Here is a 10,105-nt window from a genome sequence, read left to right as displayed (position 1 = left end):
ACATTGTCTCCATTCTTTTTAGGAAAGGTGCAGATTCTATAATTTAAATTTAATTTTAAATTTTAATTGTAAATTTTAAATTAACTCCCCCCCCCCCTCCATTTTAAAGGTTTCACTTCAACAGGCTCTGTGACTGTGATAGTTCTGCGGAAGCTGTGGTTATAACTCTTTATAAACTGTGATAATATATCAGTGTAGCAAAAAGGATTGCGTGCTCTAAAACATCTTCACATCTTGTTTTTGAGTGTCCTGTTAAAGTGTTCTACAATGGAGGCTTTTACTTCATTATTAGTAGCAAAGTGGTGATTGTTATAAAGCTATAAAAGCTTTCTTAAAGGATGGTTTAAAAAAATCTTTTCCCTGGTCAGTAATTTCTGAGGTTGTGTGCCTGCATTAAAAAGGGCTTATGAAGTTCTGCCTATTTCAGAACCCATTTTCTGCTTTAGGCCAGCAGCAGGCATGCTTCACCTACCACCATGAAGATTATTTAACACCACCATTGTGTTTGGAAAACTGTTGCACATTCACCATGTGTGGCTGTCTTTGTGCATCCACCTCCACCACAATCACCTTGTTCCTTTCGCAGTGCTTTCTTGATGGCTTATGTAAGTTTTAAGCTTCTTGGTTTGCAAGCCACTTTGCCACTTGGCTTCTGTTCAGAGAGGGAATTTGCCTTTTAGCTGCTTCAAACAGGTGATAGTTTCAGGTCTTCCCTGGAGAACAGTAAAAGTCTTCTAACAGAAGCTGTAGCATAGGCAAGTCTACCAACACACCGCCACTATGTGCATTAATCAGACAATCAGTTTAGCTCATGTGCAGAGAAATTTATTAACTGTGTATGAGGTGTACTTATTGATGATCAGGATTCTCCAGCTCTAGGACTGATGAATTCTCTCCTGTATGTCCTCCATAATCTTTTCCTGTCAGATATCTTACATTAGAGTTCATATCATATATGCCAGGAAGACATCAGCTTCTCCCCTTGAAGCTGATTTACAAAGTAGCAGGTATAGTAAGATGGGCTTTTCTTCTCTCCCCTTGTTTGGGATGAGTTTTTTTGGGGGAATGAATTGTCAATGTACTCACAGGGTCAGTAGAGTTCGCATGCAGCATTGTGATAGCTCTATTGATTCACAGAAATGTTAGGTGTTGATTTTAGGGGAAGAAAAAAATGAGGCATTCCCAAATTACAGACCACAACAGAGAACGTGGTGGATGTGCACACGGGAGAAATTAAACTTATGACTCGAAATCCAATGCTTTGTTTGTTTTCAGATTCCACCACTGTCAATCTGAAGGCTTCGTAATTGACATTGCAATTGAATGTATACTCTACCGAACTGAAATGTTCTGGTTTTTTCTTCTGTTGATGTGTTATCTGATAATTTAAAATCGTGCTTCTGTTTTTCCATTCTTTCTCCCAAGTTAGCATCCTAACAACTTGGATACTGAAACATTTAAATCCTGTTTTTGGCTCAGCAAGTGTTTTAAAGCATGACAACATAAAGGAATGGACCCAATCAAAAGTCTGAATTCTGTGTTTTGATTACTTAGTTTTATTATCAATTTGATGCTAATTTTTAATATAGATTGTTATTCCTTTGGATTGTGATCTTTTAAAAGTCTATTCATTTCCCAAATATCTGTGCTTTTAATTTACATCATTAACATACATTCAGGCCACGTTTATTTTGTCAGACCATTTGTGATTAGAATTAAAAATTTTGCAATCAGCAAGGCAAAAACATCTCTAAAACTAGGTGCATTTTGGAGTGTTACATTCAGAAAGAGCTTTTCAGCTAAGCAAAGTGTTCCCTTCCCTTTTCTTCCATTTTCTGACTGACACAATCTCAGTCACCACAGAATGATGAAAACAACCTTTGACTGAAAAATCTGATTCTTCAAATGAAAAATGAGATTCTGTTTTTTTCACCTCCCAGCTGCAATATTAAACTCAGTTAAGATTAAGAATGAGAGGACATTGCTACAGTTCTGTATCTGCTTTTTAGTGATCATTCTTCACAGTTTAGTATAAGGGCAGGAGCCTCAATATGTATGTAAACAGAATGCTACATTTCTTTCTTCATTTCAATGGCTTGTCTAACTCTGCAGTGGAACAGTGAAAAGGTGCATTGATTCCTGGCAATGCACTTTATCCACCTGGGGAAGGAATACAAGGGGACAGACTGAGAGTTTATCATTTCATGGTCTTTCATGAGCATTCAGTTAACATGTATTTTTGTAATGCAGTCACAGTAGCAGAAGAGATTTAGTGACAATTTGGGTATTTTTATTCAAATTCATTTTATTATGAATTAACTTCGTTACAAATACTAATAATTTATTTCAGTTCTGTGTAAAATATTGCTTGCTGAAATGAAATATCACAAGCAATATGTCCTCTAAATTGCATCCAAATTGTGAATCGTGTTATAGCTACAGTTTTGCTGTTAGTCAGAGGAGGAGGCTGGAAAACTTTCACTCATACTCTCATAAATTGAATCATTTTAAGTTCAAAATATGAATTAAAATGACTGCAAAGGAGAAAGTTGTAAGTAATAGCATTACAAAGCACTGCTAAAGCAGATAGAAAATGAAAAAAGGAAACTAATAAAAAATGAATAGAAGATTGTACAGGAAGTTGTGGAAACGATTAAGTACATTCGTTTTTCAAAAAGAACAAGAGCTGGGTCATGTAGATTTTGGGAACAGAGAATGATTTATTAACAGAGGCAGTAAGAAGGCACTTAGAAAAATATATCTTCCTGTGATGATCTCAGAAAACTCTGTAGCCAAGCGATTAGAAAGTCACTGTGAGGCTGGGTGAGACAGGCCTAAATCCTGGTGTCAGGATTTAATTATTACGTAAAAGGGAGATGGTTGTTCCTTCTCTGTCAGTACATACAGCAGCAGCAACCTATTTGTCTCTGTGCCAGGTAAAGTGCAATGGTCTGTGTATCTCTGCTAGGCTGCATGTAGGTAATACACATGGTTATCCGGGGCTGAGGTAAACAAATTCAGGTCCTTGACTCCATACCCTAGTAAGCATTTGGGGTTAAAAAATAAAATAAAAATAAAAAAAACTCGTCTAACTTGAATTTATCATCCTCCAGCTTGTGTTTGTTGCCTCTCATCTTATTAGTGTACACCTTTAAGATTCTACATCTGTCTTCTTTTTATCCTGTGATCAAGTAGTTTTGGACAACAATAAGGTCTCTCTTTAACTTTCTCTTTTTAAGCCTGAACAGGCCAAGTTATCTCAACTATTTGTATGTCACGTTCTCCAGCTGCTTCACCATGTTCATGGCCCTCAGTTATTTTTAGCCACTATGTCCATACATTTCTTGTAATGTGGAGCCTAAAACAGGAGAAAACACTTCAGATGTCGTCTCACAAATGCTGAGCAGAAGGGAAGAACCACTTACTTGGGCCTGCTGGTTACATTTTTGCTGATACAATCCAGGATGTGGTTGGCCTTCTTTGCTGAAAGGGTGTGCTGCTAGCTTGTGTTCAACTTATCCACCAGGACCACCAGATCCTTTCTGCAAAAGTGTTTCTTTTGTAGCTGCCCCACGGACTGTACTGCAGGGTTGACTGTCTGATGTCTTCAAGCTTCGGTTTCTTTGATCATGGTGCATCATTTGATGAAGATGAAGGTCTACTAGTAGAAGATGGCATCCACCTGACAATAAAGAGAACATCCCTGTGTATAGATGTGGCAATATAACAAGGAAATCTTGAACTATGCTCAAGGATGGGGACGTCAAACAAAACTCAAAAAAGGAGGGAGTGGTGCATGTGGAGGATGTACACATGGGAGAAAGTTACAAGGAGAACTTTTCACCTTCCTGTTCAAAAGGAAGGGCATTCAAAAGTGTATCTCAAATGTCTGGACACAAATGCACAGAGTCTGAGCAACAAGCCAGATGTGCTGGTGGTGCCTGCACCATCACAGGGATCTTTCAGTGTGTAAATGTGATGCTAACAGGACTTTTTCATTCTATACAATGTGAAATTCTTCATGAAGGAAACTGGCAGGTATAAAGCCATTCTTCCTGCCGTACAGTTGTTACTGCTGTAATTATTTTCTCCATAATTATGTTGATGGGTGGGCATAAGTACCACACAGAAGACCTCTTTCTCTGCATCTTTCCAGACTCATACATTGCCACCAAAAGACTCAAAGTGATGATACCTTACATATTTTAAGAGTTTATAGAAGTTCTTTGCATGGAAAAACATATGGAAGATAACTTTTTTTCCCCAAGATTCTTCTCCCTGTTAATTTTCTTTTCCCACATCTCTCTCCCAAACTTTCATTTGCTTCAGCAAATCCACAGTTTTTGTCAGCAGTATAGTCTTTTAACACTGGGGAAGAGATGGGGAAAGAGTTATTATTAACATTTAGTAAATTTCATTGAGTTATTTCCCCTTTACTTGGTTATATCATGCTCTAAACCCGTTTCTCTTCAAGTGTGCACATATCTTCCTTTGGGAAGACAGATAGAAATTTTATTGCAACAGATGCCTGTGTGCTTTCTAAAACGACATCCTTGTCCTGATGAAAAACAAAACTGTGTTGACAAATGCACATATTTATTTTCACAATCAAATGCAATTGTTGCTTATTCTTTGTGATCTGTTCAAATACTAGTAAAATAAAAACTAAAACCAAGTTTTAATGGTAGAAATCTGAATGACTAAAATAACATGCAAAATATTTCCCTTTCCACTAAATCTCCTCCTTTTCTATAGCTTATTTATCCAGAATGAAAGAAAATTGTGGTGTGCTTGAATGTCATGATGTCAGGAAATTAAGCTTTTTGAAACTAAAGAATGTGAGTCAATAGAGAACATTACATCCTGAGATAGCTCAATCATCTTCAGTAGTAATTTTTGCTGGGTTAAGGATTGTAGGGTGTGTTTGTTTATATGACGTGTGGTAGTCTTCTATGTAGGGGTTTATGTTGCTATGAAGTAAGGTAATGTTGGCTGAGACTTTGGAATGGCAGAAACAAGGCTGATTAAGGTCCATCCTGGATGAAGTGGAAGTATTTCTTGCTATAAAATACCAGTGGTAAATCAAAGCAAGCAGGGGCTATTCCATACAAAACTTTATTAATTTGAATGTCTTAAACTGCAGTAGTAGCTACAGCACAAAAATTGCTCACGTGTCCCTTAGGTCTCTCTGTGAAAAAAAAAAAACAAAATATTCAGTGTGTGCAGAAGTTCTCTGTTTTTAAAATGACTCAACATAGGTCAAAGACATTTTCATTGAAACAGAAATGTGCTTTAGATCAGGATTTTGGCTTCAGGTATGCAGATAAAGAGAGCAAGAATTTCAAGCTCACAAACAATATCAATTATCTGTCTGCAGTTTTTATGTAATTATTTCCCTTAATAGCTTCCTCTGTCTTCAATAAAATACGTCAAAAGCAGTGTCTGTATGGATGATTTTCCACTATTAATACTGTCTCTTCTGTCTCTTGAAACTGTAAAACCCAAAGCCTTTGCACAATTTCTTTGCAAATACGCAACACTTCCCAGAATCTTTGGTCCCATCAATTCTACTAGTAATAAATGGAAAAATGTACCTACTCACCACTTTCTTTTGCCTGCCACTTATTTATTGATTGATTTATTTGTATTAGATCTGGGGAGACAAAAGGATACAAGTCACCAAGGACAGTCTAGGTTTCCACAAAAACTGCAATGAAATAGATTTCCTGAGCCGGTTACCTAGCCATCAAAACAGGGCTTTCTGGGCATGCCATCCTTGCTTTCAGAAGGCTACTAAATCCAGCATGCCTTGAGTCCTGGGGCAGTCCTGGCCCAACCCTATAGATTGGAGGCTGCTATGGTGACAAACACACACACGCACACACGCTGTAATAAGACAGAACAGACTGCAGTCATCACGCTCAGTTATCACTCAGGCAAGTTTACTGAACAGCAACCTGATCACATGTGACTGGTACATTTTATCCCCTTTCTTTCTATTTTCCCATACTTGTTTCTCCCCAAAACACCTTGTTTCTCCCCTTTCCCCATCTTTACCTTCTCCCTTAAATATCCCATAACAAGCATCCCATATGAAACCCATTCCCCTGTAGGCAGTAGCTCTCCTCAGTCTGTAAGATGACCCAGAGTGTCGAGGAGCAGTGATGGCTGGTTGCTCCCCAGGGGTTGGGGAGCTGACTGTGGTAACATGTCAGGGACCTAATGAGCCAGGGCATGCCCCTCCATCAGAGGCAGGCAAGCAAGATGGTGAAAGTAAGTCCCAAAGACAGTCCAGTAATCATCTCCTGCAGAGACAAGCTAACAAGCCACGTCCAACCAACAACTCCAACAACTCCAGATCATCAGGCAAGCTCATGTTGATATGGTAGGCCCAAAGTCAAGACAGGACCTCAGTTTGTAGGTCACAGTCAGGATCAGGAAGATCCATAAGTGGAGGCAGGTCTGGGGCCGTATATGTATATGTATGTGTATGTATATGAATGTATACCTCCAGGGAATAAATGCTCAGCCCTGCTACTACTGCACCTGGGGAGATGGAGCTGTGACAGCCTCACTTTTTTAGCTAATATGGTTCATGATTCAGAACTTTGAAGGCTTTGTTTTTAGAGCCATGCTGGGATCTACTGCCTGCATTAATTTGAGTTGTTTAAGATAGGCCAGTGAGCAACCTATTTTTCTGAGGGAAAGAAACTGTGGGTCAGTACACCTTAATTTCCCTGCAAGAAAAACAAGCTTAGTGTCTGAACCAGTCAGTGGTAGATCTTATTTCTTTTACTGTCTGTATTAAGACCATCCTGGTGTGAACAATGTTTTTAAGACCTCAAGACGCCAAGTTCCAGTATTTGGCAGTGAAGACTTTCAGTAGATTTACACTAGTTTAGATTTTCAGTGTTTTAGTTTTGACTAAACTGATTTTGTATCTTTTTCCTCAAAGGCGGTCTATTTACTAAGATATTTTTTTTTTTACCACCTCCCCGTTCCCCAGTAGTATCTTCACTCATTTAAATGAATAAGAAAAGAATAGGAAGTTACCACAAGGAGAACTGAAAGGCTATGGTATACCTGTACCCTGTGGTATCTTCTATCTGTGTAGACCTGCATGGAGCACCTGCTGTCTGATAGCATTGATTGCTCCAAGAATGCAGTTGTAGCTGTTTGACCCCACCTAGAGACTCAAAGATCCTATAACAAGAAGGGTTGATTATGTGTCAAATCCACACAATATTGTAGATGGTTCTGAAGAATATATAGGACAGAAACTATCCCAATGTTAGTAAGAAATCTGTTCACTTGTGGAAATGTGTTGGGAGTTTCTCTTCCATTCCTCAGAAAAGGAGAGTTCATCACAGTTATATTATCTAGTGTTTTTTCTCAAATAGGCATGTAATTATTTCTGAAATATTCAGCATTTCTGACTATATTTGGAGTTCAGCTGCTTGTGAAGTTATTTGTGAACTGAATTGCTCCTATTTTGTATTTATAAATGTTAATTTAAATCTTCTCTTAATAGAGAAATCATTTTGAGAACAAAGCCTTTAACACAATGCCTTTACTGTCCTAATAGTGCTTTTCCCTAAATTGTCATCAGCCTAAGGAACATGTTGTTACAGCTACATGGAAATCTGTGCACAATTTTAAAATAGATATCTGGAACACCAAGGTAAGTCCAAGTGGGTAAAACAATGTGAGTTCACAAAAGAGTATTAGTATTTTAATTACTGCCCAAATGATTATTCTAGCAAAAAACATTCTACTTGTTCATCTGAAAACACATGCAATTCTGTAAACCTGGTTTCAAACCTCCACCTACAATGCTAAGCATGCCCTCTGTTCAGCTACAACCTGCTAACGCTCCTATCATCATTGAAATCAGAGTTCATCAGAGTGAAATGGTCTGTTTCTAAGTGCCTTATCTGTTCTAGCACTCTGCCACCAAAGGGGGATGTTTCTTCTCTTAGAGGCGAGTCCTTCAGAATTCACATCTGTACTCACCATGTTCATATGGTTGTAATTGACAGAATAGCAATAAAGAATCAAAGTCTTGTTTTAAGGGTTGCAATGAACCAATACCAAACATTTTAGTCATTAGGTAAAGACCATACATAAATGCAAAATTATTTTACATATCTTAATGAGCTATGCTATACTATAAAATGTGTGGAGTGCTGCCATGGATGTTTTTCCTCTAGTGAACAGCTAACTCATTAAAAAAAGAAGTATGAAAAGGAAAAAAAAAATGGAAATGGCAAGGTTTGAAACATTTCTTTTAAATATTTCACTGGTGCTTCAAAAATTTGCTATACATAAAAACGGAATAAATCTATGGAGTTCTTCTGTTTCCACAGTGTTCAGTGCTTTTCCCCTGAGATCAATATGGAGCAAATAAAAATATGGGTAGGCACATCCAAACTAATTCTCACATACCTAATGCAAAAAATGAGAGCAATGAACACGACAGGCTGTACCTCTAATGCCCTAATAAAAACCCACCTGCATGAGCAGTTCAAGTTGAAAGTGGACTGTGAATTGAAACATATGCAATATAGCATATTGTGTTCAGTTAACTGGCAGGGAGAGGAAAAAGTAAGCTAAAGTCAGGATACAGAGTCAGAGCAATAATCTCTCAACCTACTGCATGCAAAAAGGCAGGGTATACCTATCCATGTTACAAATACACCTTTCTTGGTAAGTATGGGCACATCTACTGAGTTGTGTGTTGAGATTAGAATTTAACAGTTGAAGGGTGCTGATGTAGAACAAAAATGTTTCCTACCAAGCCACTAGGTCTTTTTTTTTTTTTATATATATATTTTTTTCTAAGTAGAAGTTGGTGGAGTCACAGCAGTCTCTGGATGAGCTTCCACTCTGCTCTGAACCTAACCATGACACCAGTGCTGGTCTGGGGGGCTGGAGTTGCGTCTGCCTCGGCACTGCCCCTGCCACAGCTCCTTTGGGACTCACCAGTATTCTCCAGTGCTCCCAGTGCTGCTACGCTGTCAGCTCAGGGTGGTCCTGAAAAAAAAATAAAAATATCTGAGTCTATACACAGTGGTGTAGACATGACTTTCTTCTATCCAAGCCAATTGCTTTACCAGGTGACCTCTTATATGATGAGAAATCCTCACAACAAATCCTATCCCATCTACCGTGGAAGCACAGCTCTGGTGAGATGCAGAGCAAACCTCTCACTATCCTGCCTTGTGTCCTATTGCTTACAAAATAATGAAGTAGCAGAATAAAGAGAAGGTTAACAGGGGGACCTGTAGAGACTTGGTTTCCAGCTGAGAAAATCTTGATGAGTGCTTATAGTTCTGTTGAGAATGTGACAGTAGGAAGAGAAGCAGCTGGAAGATGAGGAAGTAGGAACAGGACTGAGAGCTTCTTTAGGGGCTGTTCAGGCCCCTCTTGTACCTGATCTTCCCACTGCAGCCATCTTGGGAACTGGCCAAGAGACCAGGGCTTCCTCTCTAGTACAAATCATGGAAAGAACAGATACATCTCCTTCTGACATGCACGTACAGGGTATTCATTGAGTCTGAGTTATCTGCTCCTGCAGCTAGCAAAGACTGACAGACCATTTTTTTCTGCCTGATACTGTCAACAGAACGGTCAGTGAGACAGGTGGGGGCTGACTGAATGCAGCTAAATCTTTCCCCTTGAAAATGCTAAATCGATGTTTTAGTGGAACCTGCCCCCACCCCTGGAAAACCTAGCAGAGATGTGTGTGAATTCAATCCTGAGGATGCTCCCACCTCTAAGCAGTGAGGGTGAGAAGCTGTTTTAGCCTCTAAATCACATTATAAAGGAGCTCAGATGCAGCTTGGATGCTTGTTTTTCCACTTTCCTGCTGTGAAATTGCATTAAAAAATACTAAAAATACACTTTCTATGACTGCTTTTTCATGCAATCAGATGTTGTACTTACTACAGGAATGTTACTTACCTGCCAGGATAAAGACAAGTTAAGACTTGTAATAGGAAATCCCAGACACGTTCCTTCTACTTCTCTGAACTCCATGTGATGGTGATTAGGAGCTCCCTGACCTCAGTGTGACAGTGTTGTGTAATTGGGATTGACAAGCTGA

General features: G+C 38.8%; 2 long non-coding RNA genes across 3 annotated transcripts; one reads left to right on the top strand and one right to left on the bottom strand.

The window, feature by feature from the left end:
* Positions 1-3,489: 3,489 nt before the first annotated feature.
* Positions 3,490-6,565, bottom strand: LOC106036537 (uncharacterized). 2 transcript variants are annotated; one of them, XR_010829537.1, is made up of 3 exons: positions 5,740-6,565; positions 5,603-5,653; positions 3,490-3,682 (listed from the first exon to the last, which is right to left on the bottom strand). It is a non-coding gene; the product is annotated as an uncharacterized lncRNA (long non-coding RNA). The 2 variants fall into 2 exon arrangements; XR_001207378.3 differs by lacking the exon at positions 3,490-3,682 and adding an exon at positions 4,999-5,188.
* LOC106036538 (uncharacterized) lies at positions 5,888-8,966 on the top strand. The gene is made up of 3 exons (XR_001207379.3): positions 5,888-5,974; positions 7,586-7,681; positions 8,846-8,966. It is a non-coding gene; the product is annotated as an uncharacterized lncRNA (long non-coding RNA).
* Positions 8,967-10,105: the final 1,139 nt, after the last annotated feature.

The sequence above is a fragment of the Anser cygnoides genome, chromosome 2, assembly GCF_040182565.1.
Source record: "Anser cygnoides isolate HZ-2024a breed goose chromosome 2, Taihu_goose_T2T_genome, whole genome shotgun sequence".
Taxonomy (NCBI): Eukaryota; Metazoa; Chordata; class Aves; order Anseriformes; family Anatidae; genus Anser; species Anser cygnoides.
This window is presented reverse-complemented; position numbering and strand designations above follow the sequence as displayed.